General features: G+C 41.2%; 1 non-coding gene across 1 annotated transcript; it reads right to left on the reverse strand.

Annotated features, from left to right (window-relative positions):
• Positions 1 to 416: 416 nt before the first annotated feature.
• Positions 417 to 523, reverse strand: LOC136172691 (U6 spliceosomal RNA). The gene has a single exon (XR_010664045.1). It is a non-coding gene; the product is annotated as a U6 spliceosomal RNA (small nuclear RNA).
• Positions 524 to 10,746: the final 10,223 nt, after the last annotated feature.

The raw sequence follows: 10,746 nt of genomic DNA on the forward strand, positions 1-10,746 counted from the left end.
AGAGTTAAGAAACCAGTTACGAATTAGCTTAGTATGTATATATTTAATGTCACATTAGAGCTCATTTCATGGTTCGGTATAACTTCCCTTAGTATTTAAGTGTTCTGTGCAACTTATTTTGGGTTTCCCAGGTGGCACAGTGGTAAAGAACTCATCTGCCAATGCAGCAGACATAAGAGACCCAGGTTCAATACCTGGGTCAGGGAGATACCCTGGAGAAGGGAATGGCAACCCCCTGCAGTATTCTTGCCTGGAGAATCCCATGGACAGAGGAGTTTGGCGGGCTACAGTCCATGGGTCACAAAGAGTCGGACATGACTGAAGGGAATTAACACACATAACTTATTTTGCATTTCTTACCCATGGGTTTTTCTAATGTGAAGAAATTCACTGACATAATTTCTTTTTTTTTTTTTTTAAATATGGAACGCTTCACAAATTTGCGTGTCATCCTTGCGCAGGGGCCATGCTAATCTTCTCTGTATCGTTCCAATTTTAGTATATGTGCTGCCGAAGCGAGCACTGACATAATTTCTTGAAGGGGATGAGCTCCCTCAGTTTTCCCCCACACTATGTAGAAATTCCTTTTATTTGGAATTAAACCACCTCTCTCAAGCAAAAATGTTTCTCTTTGTTTTCAGACAAAAGGAATGAGGAAAATGCTGTTTTTGCTTTCATGATGCATACTAATCTTTGAAATGAGATAGTTTGAAAGTAGCCTGGCAACTGAACTAGATTATTCACCAAAGTTCAGAAGACATTGTTCTTTACACACGAGTGAAAAACAGATGATTTCTTAAAATGACTGTGTACTGCCTATCACTGTGAACTCCAAAGCCCTCTCCCAGGAGTTAGAATTTGGGGACTGTTGTCTTGGACCAAATTTCTCAGTGAGGTTTCTATGCATTTCTGAGTCCTTGTTAAGTACAGCATATAATTTGGATATTCTGGTCCTTACTTTTCAATGGGAAATTAGGGAAAGAAGTTCCAGATGACTAGCAGTTTTGAATTGAGTGGTTGCATGCAAACTGACTCACTGGAAAAGACCCTGATGCTGGGAGGGATTGGGGGCAGGAGGAGAAGGGAACAAAAGAGGATGAGATGGTTGGATAGCATCACCGACTCAATGGACATGGGTTTGAGTGGACTCTGGGAGTTGGTGATGGACAGGGAGGCCTGGCGTGCTGTGGTTCATGGGGTCACAGAGAGTCGGACATGACTGAGTGACTGAACTGACTGAAGTGATACTCAGTATGCTTCTTGAGAAGAATGAACTGAAAAACAAAACCTGTATATGCTAGCAGACAGTTCTCCTTGTGCCTCATGCATTTCTGTATTTCTTGTGAGCAGAGGCATTGAGTGACTCTGTTTTGTTTTCAGTGTTTGTCTTGACTTAAAGGAAAATACACAGCTTAAGAGTGTGAATTTTAAATTTTATTCAGGGTCTTCCTGAAGACTATAGCCCAAGAGGCAATCACTTAGCTCTGAGAAAACTGCTCTGCAAAGGTAGGGGAGAAACCAGTTTATACCTGACTTTTGGCTAGGGGCTATGTACAGTCAAGCATACATCTTGACAAAAGATTATTGCTAATCACCAAAAACAGATATCTCAAGTGAATGACTTCAGTGCTTTTCTATGTATGAGAAGATGCAAGAACCTGGGGTCAGATACACTTCTAACTATATAAGGGACCTCCTTGTCCAAAGCACAGAATGCCTCATCCTGTTATCTCAGTTTCCTCTCAGAGTTCACTGTGGGTCAGCAGTGGGTTACCACTTAACGCTAATGGAACTAGGGTGGTGAACAACACACTTTGTTCTTTGTTCACATTTGTATAGCAAACAGCCTTGGAAGACAGAGACAGTGTGTCCCTCTGAAACAAACGAGAGGCAAGCTTACTATCCTTGTAAAAAAGCTAAGTTTCCTGCAACACACCCTGCTGTGTACAGGTGTCCCCTGACTCTCTTTGCATTGCCTTCTAGGAACCAGGGATCAGGGAGCTGACACAAGAAAAGTACTCTGGCGACTGCTGTTGCTGTGAGTAACCAAGTGTTTTCACTCTGACCCAAGAGTTTTGTGTCTTCTGGCAGGATCTGTAAACTGTGGCAGACTGAGAGTGAAAAAGGAGTGAATCTCAAAAAGAAAGCTTGGGTGCAATTAATTACCTAAAAAGGAAAAAGGATACTGCACAAACAATGACCAAATATCTGCTACCCTGACAGGTACTTTGGTATCAGTGCTCCTTTCCTCCTGTTGATTTTCTTGCTTAGCATCTCTCCTTGTCCAAGTCCTAGTCTTCAACCAAGGCCAAACAAAATCTCTGCAGTCTAGGAATGGCATCAGAACTCTGGTATCTTATTCCTAGAAAAGTGCATTCCATAAAGTAGGCATTCAGTAGATATTTGTTTAATGACTTTGATCTGTGCCCTTCTATGTCTTTTGGCTATAAGATCTTGGAGGACAGAGAGTATAGTATCTGGGATTTATTAAACTCTTTAGCAAATGTGGGTATACCAAGTGAAAAGAATTTTATTAATCTATAAATATGTGTTAATATTAACTATGTTGATAAATAGCTTATTCTGGGGTTCAAACATATCACAGGAAAAAATCACTTGCAGTAATACAAAATAAAGTGTAAAGTCTTCCTTTGGTAAAGTACAAGCTGTGTTCTTCTCTGTTCTGAACTTTTGGGTCATGCAACTTTTGGCTGTATCCTTGTGGATAACTTTAAGATTTAGTGTATGAACAGATATATACAGGGAAATATTTTTACTTAAAATATTTCACTGGAATTTTGGCAAGTTTGCTAAGAAATTAATAATAAAAATGAAAAAATGAATAAAAATGGAAAGGTGGTCTTTGGTTTCAATATCTAAGAGCTATGGCCATAAATCTAGCCTTGGTAAATTCAAAAAAATTGAAATCATTCCAGTCATCTTTTTTTGACCACAGTGCAGTAAGATTAGATTTCAATTACAGGAAAAAATTGTTAAAAATTCAAACATATGGAGGCTAAATAACATGCTTCTGAATAACCAACAAATCATAGAAGAAATCAAAAAAGATTTAGTGTGAAGAGAGATATATACAGGGAAATATTTTTACTTAAAATATTTCACTGGAATTTTGGCAAGTTTGCTAAGAAATTAATAATAAAAATGAAAAGATGAATAAAAATGGAAAGGTGGTCTTTGGTTTCAATATCTAAGAGCTAATTTGACCACATATGTGGCTCAAGGTAAACTTCTCTTTGTAAAGATCAACTTGGCATGTCTCAGGACAAATACTTTTATGATCCTCTCTAAGATCATGGACCTCACTTGAAAGTACTCCAAACGATGAGTACCTCTTTTCCATACTCATATCAAGATTCCATTAAAACCCCATCTCTTCCTTTATTCTCTGAGGTTAATACTTTATAGACCTTAAAGCTCTAAATGTTTAATCATTCTTTTTAGAGCAATTATTTAAAATGATGTGGATTTCCAGTGGGTACAATGATCTACTCAAAGGAATCAGATCCCAAGCAGCTTGTTTTTGCCTTTGGCAGAAATATATATTCTGAGGCAAAGACCGGCAGATTTGTGGCTCTCTGGAGTAAGAGCAGGTCCTAAGATTTCAGAGCACAATCAATAGGAAAACATAACCATATATTCAATAAGACACTCTTTTGTTTTTATAAAAGGCTTCATTTTAATACAGATAACCACAAGGGAAAAGTTTAAGAGTTTTAATAAACATGCAGAAAAAAGTAACACTGGAGCATTTTGAACTTGAAGATAGTGAAAACATATAGAAACAAAGACCTGCTATGAAAGCAGTGGTTTCCAAATCTTGTAGCACATTAGGATGACCTGGGGCATCTTTAGAAACTGCTGGTACCTGGTTCTGCTTCTCCAACATTGCAGCTCGTTTGGCCTGGGGGTGCCAGCAGGGCGTTAGGACTTTTCCATGTGACTCTAGTGTGTAAGCAGAGCTTGGGAACCACCATGTCAAAGAGTGTTTCCTCAAGAAGGTCTCTTACAATCTGTGACAGGTTTTAAAGGACTTTAGTGACTGGTGGTGGGCTCAGTAGTGGCCCCCCAAAACATATGTCCATTTCCTATGGTACTTTATTTGGAAAAAGGGTCTTTACAGGTGAAATTAAAGATGATAAGTAAGGAGATCATTTTGGCTTATCTGGGTGGGCCCTAAATCCAATGACAAGTGACCTTTTAAGAGGTAGACAGATTAGACAAAGAAGGGAAAAAAGGGCTTGTGACCATGGAGGCAGAGATAGGAGTGATGCACCCATAAGCCCAGGAATGCCCAGAGTCTGGGAGAGGCAAGGAGTGGACCCTAAACCCTCTGGAGGGAGTGTGGCCTGCCAACATCTTGATTTTGGACTTTGGGCTTCTAGAACTGTGAGAGAGCAAATTTCCATTGTTTTTGGTGACTTGTTATGACAACTCTAGAAAACAAATACATTATCTAATGCTGCTGTAGTAGCAGAGTAGCTCTTTAGATGAGGGATGCAGTTGATGGATGCTAGTTTATTGCTACATATGAATTATGGCTACAGGGCAGCTTTGTAATTCAGGTTCACATGTTCCCATTGTGGGGAGTTCTGCTGGAGTTACAGCTTGGCAGGCCTTTGTTTGCTAAAGCAAAACCTCCTCAGCCTCAAATATCTTTTACATTTGTATCATTTAGGAATTTTACAGTTGAGACAGAGTTTTCAACTGACCTCCTCCAAACTGGCAGATAGACGATTGACTGAGCTGTCCTAGTGGAATGCTCAATAGCTTACGTCGAGGATTAAATAGTGGAAACGGGACAGAATTCTTTGCATACGGCAGCTCTGTCCCCTCCACGTGGGCTGCATCCTCAGACAAGCTCGGTCCTTCGGGGACAGAGAGGAGTAACTGCAGACCTGTGTCTTCACGGCTGCAGCTGCCTCCGCCTCAGAAGTGTCAGCAGACCTCTCCCAGTACATCACTGCAGGCAGTGGTCAGAGGCTAGTCCCCATGGGCGTAAGCTAGTGTGAAGAGTACACGTGTCTAGACGTGTGTTGATGTTCCTGAATATGTGATTCTATCTCAAGGCTAAATTTTAATGATTAGGGGGTCTTATTTGCTGTAATTTATTCTTATAAGTAGAATACTTGTATTTTATTAATCTTTACTATTGTTTCTTTCATTTCTTTTTCATTTATTTCTGCTCGGATCTTTATGATTTCTTTCCTTCTACTAACATTGGGGTTTTTTTTTTTTTCTTCTTCTTTTCCCAGTTACTTTAGGTGTAAAGGTAGGTTGTCTATTTGATGTTTTTCTTGTTTCTTGAGGTAGGATTGTACTGCTATCAACTTCCCTCTTAGAACTGCTTTTGCTGCATCCCATAGGTTTTGAGTTGTCATGTTCTCGTTGTCATTTGTTTCTGGAAATTTTTTTATTTCCCTTTTGATTTCTTCAGTAACCTGTTGGTTATTTAGAAACATGCTGTGTAATCTCCCTGTGTTCGTGTTTCTTACACTTTTTTCTTGTAATTGATATCTAGTCTCATAGTGTTGTGGTTGGAGAAGATGCTTGATACAATTTCAATTTTCTTAAATTTACTGAGGTTTTTTCCTCTGATGGACAAGGCTGAGTGAGGTGGTACTCCTGTCTGCCAATGATTGGGTTTGTATTTTTGTTTTGTTTGTATGAGGCATCCTGCATGGGGTGCTACTGGTGGTTGGGTGATGCCAGGTCTTGTAATAAAGTGGTTTCCTTTATGTGAGTTCTCAGTATTTGATACTCCCTAGGCTGAATTCTCTGGTAGTCTAGGGTCTTGGAGTCAGTGCTCCCACTCCAAAGGCTCAGGGTTTGATCTCTGGTCAGGAACAAAGATTCCAGAAGCGGTTTTTTTTATGGCATTAAGGGAGAGTAAAACAAATATTCAAAAATGAGAAACCAAAGATGAACCCGATACAAATGGCAGTTACAAATTCAGGCAGATAATAATTAAAATAATGGAATATACCCATATACATATACACCTATGAGTGAAGTGAAAACAGTCCAACAAAAATAAAGTACAGTAGATTGATCCAGTGAACAAAGGAAATAAAAAATTATATTTACCAGTTAAGAACAAAACTAACTAAAGCACAAACTGGAAAACAAAGCTAAGGCAAGGTACCAAGTGGGGAATAAAGCAATGAAAACAAAACTAACAAATATGTTGAGAGAAAAGGAAAGAAAGAATAGATATTCAAAGTTAAATAGAGGTACATAAAGAAGATTTATATACATTAAAGATTAACTTCAAGGAGAAAAGAACAGTAGGAAAGGCAAATGAAGGAATAAATGTAGAAAAATATAATAGGTTTAAAAAAATTAAAATTATAAAAGAGAGAAAAGAGAAAAAATGGAAGAAGAAAGAAAAAAGGGGAAAAAAGGAAAAGTCCACAGAACTGCAAAAGCCTAATGTAGAGGCAGAGGTTTATAACAACAATAGAAAGTGTGATTGGATAAACAATATACATATATACCCATAAGCAAAATCAAAACAGTCCAACAAAAATTAAGTACAACAGATTGACCCGGTGAGCAAAGGAAACCAAAAATTATATCTACCAGAACAAAACAAATTAAAGCAAACTGGAAAACAAAGCTGAAGCAAAGTGGCAATTGGGGAATAAAACAGTGAAAATAAAACTAACAAACATGTTGAGAGGAGAGGAGAGAAAGAAAAGAAAGAATAATACGCAAAGTTAAATAGAGGTAGATAAAGATTTATATACGTTAAAGATTAACTGCAAGAGGAAAAGAACAGTAGGAAAGGCAAATGAAGGAATAAATGTAGAAAAAAATAATAGGTTTAAAAAAAATTTTTAATTAAAATCAAAAAAAGAGAAAAGAAAAAAAAAAAAAAAAGAGGGAAATTCCACAGAACTGCAAAAGCCCAACATAGAGGCAGAGGTTTATGACAAAAATAAAAAATGTGACTGAGGGGGGGAAAAAGCTCAAAAGCTTAAATGGATTTCTTAGTGCCAATAAAATTGACAACTGCAACAGAGGGGGCAAAAAAGGTTAAAAGAAAAAAAAGAAAGAAAGAAAAAAAATCCAAAAGAATCTACAGAACAAGTCAAAAATGGAAAATAATAAATGTTTTTCTTGAGTCACTGCTGTCAGGGTCCTCTCCGTCGCTGGGAAGCCCGGTCCTCCTCACCTCCCTAGGATGCCCTCCGACACTGTGCTGGTCTCTGGGCCTGCTGCGGGGGCAGCTCAGGTTCTAGTCTGGTCCTCCTCCTGTGTGTTCTTGCCTCCAATGTCTGCAGCTATCAGAGCTAGTGTGTTTTCTTCTGCCGGAGCTCTCAGTGGCCTTTTATATCTTCCACAGACACAGGCTGCTCAGCTGATCGTGTGGATTTACTCTGCAGCTTGCACAGCTGGTGGGCAGGGTTTGGGTCGTCTTCCTTAGCCCCACTGCCCCTGGGTTTCAGTTGTGGTTTCATCTCCACCTCTGCATGTGGGTCGCCCACTGGGGTTTGCTCCTGAGGCTGCCCTGGAGGGCTTGGGTTTGCCCCTGTGAGGGCCAGGCGCGGAGGTGGTGCAGCTGCCTGGGTCGCAGGGGTGCTGGCAGCATCAGGGCCTCAGGGGGGTTGGCAGCTAGGGCAGCAGGAGACAGAGTGCTCCAGAAGGGCATGGCAGCCAGTATTGGCCAATACGCTCCAGTACTGCTGCCTGGAGAACCCCCCTCTGACAGAGGAGCCTGGCAGGCCACAGTCTAAGGGGTGCAGAGTCGGGCAGGACTGAGGAGACCCCGCACGCGTGAACACACGACTTTTTTTGCTTGGCTTGCGGGGACCCTGGCGGCGCCAAGTGTGCAGGGACACGGACGGCCTCGGAGGCAGGAGTTAGGGCCCAATCAGAGTCTTTTTTCGGCCTCTCGTAGCTGGTGCTCAGAAGGCCTCTTTGGCCAGGCTTTCTCCGAAGCTCCGCCCTTCAGGCACTTAGCGGGCTCCCTTGCCTGGGGGCCTTCTCAGTAGTTCTCCGCCCTCAAAGGGCCAAACTGGGCGGGGTCCTGGCCTATGGTTCAGTGCCTCAGGCATTTGATGGGCCAGCCTCTGTTGTTCAGCCTCCAAAGCTGGCTGTGGAGAGAGAGAGGCTGTGGTGATACTCTGATGTGAGAGAATAGACCCTTTGTGTTTGAACTACTATAATATTTTTCTTTATATGTAGCTAAACCTACTTCTAATCAGCACTGCTACCCCAGGCATTTCAAACTTGCATCTTTGCGTGTTGAGCACGCACAAAGGTAGCAGGAGATCAACACTGTTTTCAAGGCGCTCATAAGCTAGCATGAAGGGCAGAAACCTGCACAACTCACTCTGGCACAAGGTAAAGTAGAAGAGTTGCAGATGAGATTGCAGAATGCTGTAGGGGTTCAGAGGAGAAAGGCATCAGGTTTATCATGGGGCACATGTGGTGAGACTCAGCAAAAGATGGATCTTGAAGGAAAAGAATGGATTTTGTGAAAATGCAGGAGGCAGGAAGGGAAGGCCTTCGAAGCAAAGGGAATAGCATGAGCAAAGGGGAATACATGGTATCTATTGAAGGAATGCTGTGTTGTCTAGATTGGTGACATTTCTGCCTGAAGAGGAGTAGGGAGAGGTGAAGCTGGAAAGTTAGGTTGAGGCTACTTCTAAGGGGGTGGAATGTCCATGTGTTAGGGTCAATGTATTGAAAAATGGTAACACGTTATCTTATTAAATTCTATGTACTTGAGTTTCTCCATCATCAGTCAAAGCATACAACTTCCTTTAGAGCACAGACATTAGAATTCTTAAAGGGTTTCCGTTGAAATGAAATGAAAACCAAGTATTAATATTTAGCTTATGATATTCAAAATAGGATTTAGTGGCGAGACAATAAGCTTGGGAGCCAAGTTTTTTCTTAAAAGGAGGATTGCTTTCTGAATTCCTTTATCAGGCTTAGAGCAGAGCCCAGGGCTTCCTAGGGTGGACTTCTGCTACAGTGTTTAAAGATTCCCCTGTGTCTTTTGTTATCTATGCCTGGAGGCTTGAATCAAGAATAAGGCAGAAGAGGGCTTCCCAGTCCAGTGGGTGAGAGCCTGTCTCCTCTCTCCTAGTTTTCAAGAAAGCTTGGCATGACCTGAGGTGACCATGCCCTTGGCTAGTAGCTGTGGCACCTGGCTGGCAGTTTCTCACATGGACGGTTTTGTATGTGGCTTGAGCAAAATGAAATCAGGCACTCTGCCTATGCTTGGCTTAGGAGATGCTCTGCAGTTTGGACTCCACCAGCCAGCTGCTGGGCAGGTATGTTGCTACCCATTGTGGCCACGTGGCTTCCGATGCTGCAGGGGATTGCATAGGGCTGCGGCGAAGCTTATCTTCCAGGTGCATGGGAGTGTGGGGTGTGACCTGAGGGTCATAGTTCAGAGGCAGAGAGGCCTGCACAGACTCCCACTAGACCCAGTTATGGCTGTTTTCCCACAGATGATATATTTTTGCTCAGCTGCAGCAGATGCACTCTTTCTTGGTGCCCAAGCTGTGGGTGGAGAGGCTGCTCTAACAGTGCATGTGTCCTGTTCAAGTTAGCTTTACCGTTGATTAGCACACATACTTGCATTTGAGGTGCTTTTAAATAATCACTTACAATTTCAATATCTCATTTGTCTATAAAAGAAAAGAAAGAGCTCATAGATTCTTTAAATGTCACTATTTGAACTGTTATAAATTTTTGAAGTTTTATACAACCCCAGATTTTGAATAGTTGCAGAATATTTGATGTAAAAAAAATGGTTCTAAATGTATTACAGCTTTGTGGGAAAAAAGCTTTCTCATTAGGGTCAACTTTCTGAATTTGAAGAGCTCATCATTAAAAACTTGGTCAGAAATTACTTTTACTTATTTGAGGGATAAAAACTGATACACAATTTATGCATAAAGAGTCACACTCAAGTTTCTCTTAAAAGATTGAAAAATAGTTATGTATTTTATACAAATTCAAATTCAACAACTTTCTTGATTCCTATTTATCAAAATTATAATTATAATGTAATATATTTTTTGTCTATATGATTAAACTATAATGTAATATATATTTTTAAGCAGGCCATGTATAGATGTCCCCAAGTCTCCTCCAGTGTGCAGAACAAAGATGGTGAACTTTTATGATTGTTATGAAAAAAGACAAGAAGCATTGGCAGAGAGAAAGAAAAGTCTGTGATCCCTCTGTCCCCTCTCTAAGGCTTAGAAGAAGGGAAACCAATGAGGTCAGGCATCAAGGATTACAGAGCTAGCCAGATAGGCATGTGAGGCCTAAGATACTAGTTCTAGTAGTAAATGGTCTCAGTTATGCTATGAGATGCTGCAGGATTTAAAAGCAGCCTTGCAGCTGGCCACTACGAACATGGAAAGTGCAGATGGTACACAGAAGCAATGGTGTAAACGAACAGGCCTGTGGCAGCCCTTCTGGTTTCATGGACTTGGAGTCATGAGCAAGGGATACAGGAACCCCTCTCTGCCCCAGGGAGGGGACGTGGAGGTGCCATCTGTGATAAGACCTGATGGAGGCCTGGAGTGAGGACATTGAGGTTACCATCTGTGGGGCCGTCTAGACTGGGGACAAGCAGCTGGGACAGGAGACCGAGAGATGGGTCCTCTCACGTCACCTCCAAGCAGCCAGACTTGACCGACTATATTACGGAGCAAGGGCTTGCTGCCTGATAACACGTAGAAGCCGATACTGTGGCCC

Source organism: Muntiacus reevesi, chromosome 7 (genome assembly GCF_963930625.1).
Source record: "Muntiacus reevesi chromosome 7, mMunRee1.1, whole genome shotgun sequence".
NCBI lineage: Eukaryota > Metazoa > Chordata > Mammalia > Artiodactyla > Cervidae > Muntiacus > Muntiacus reevesi.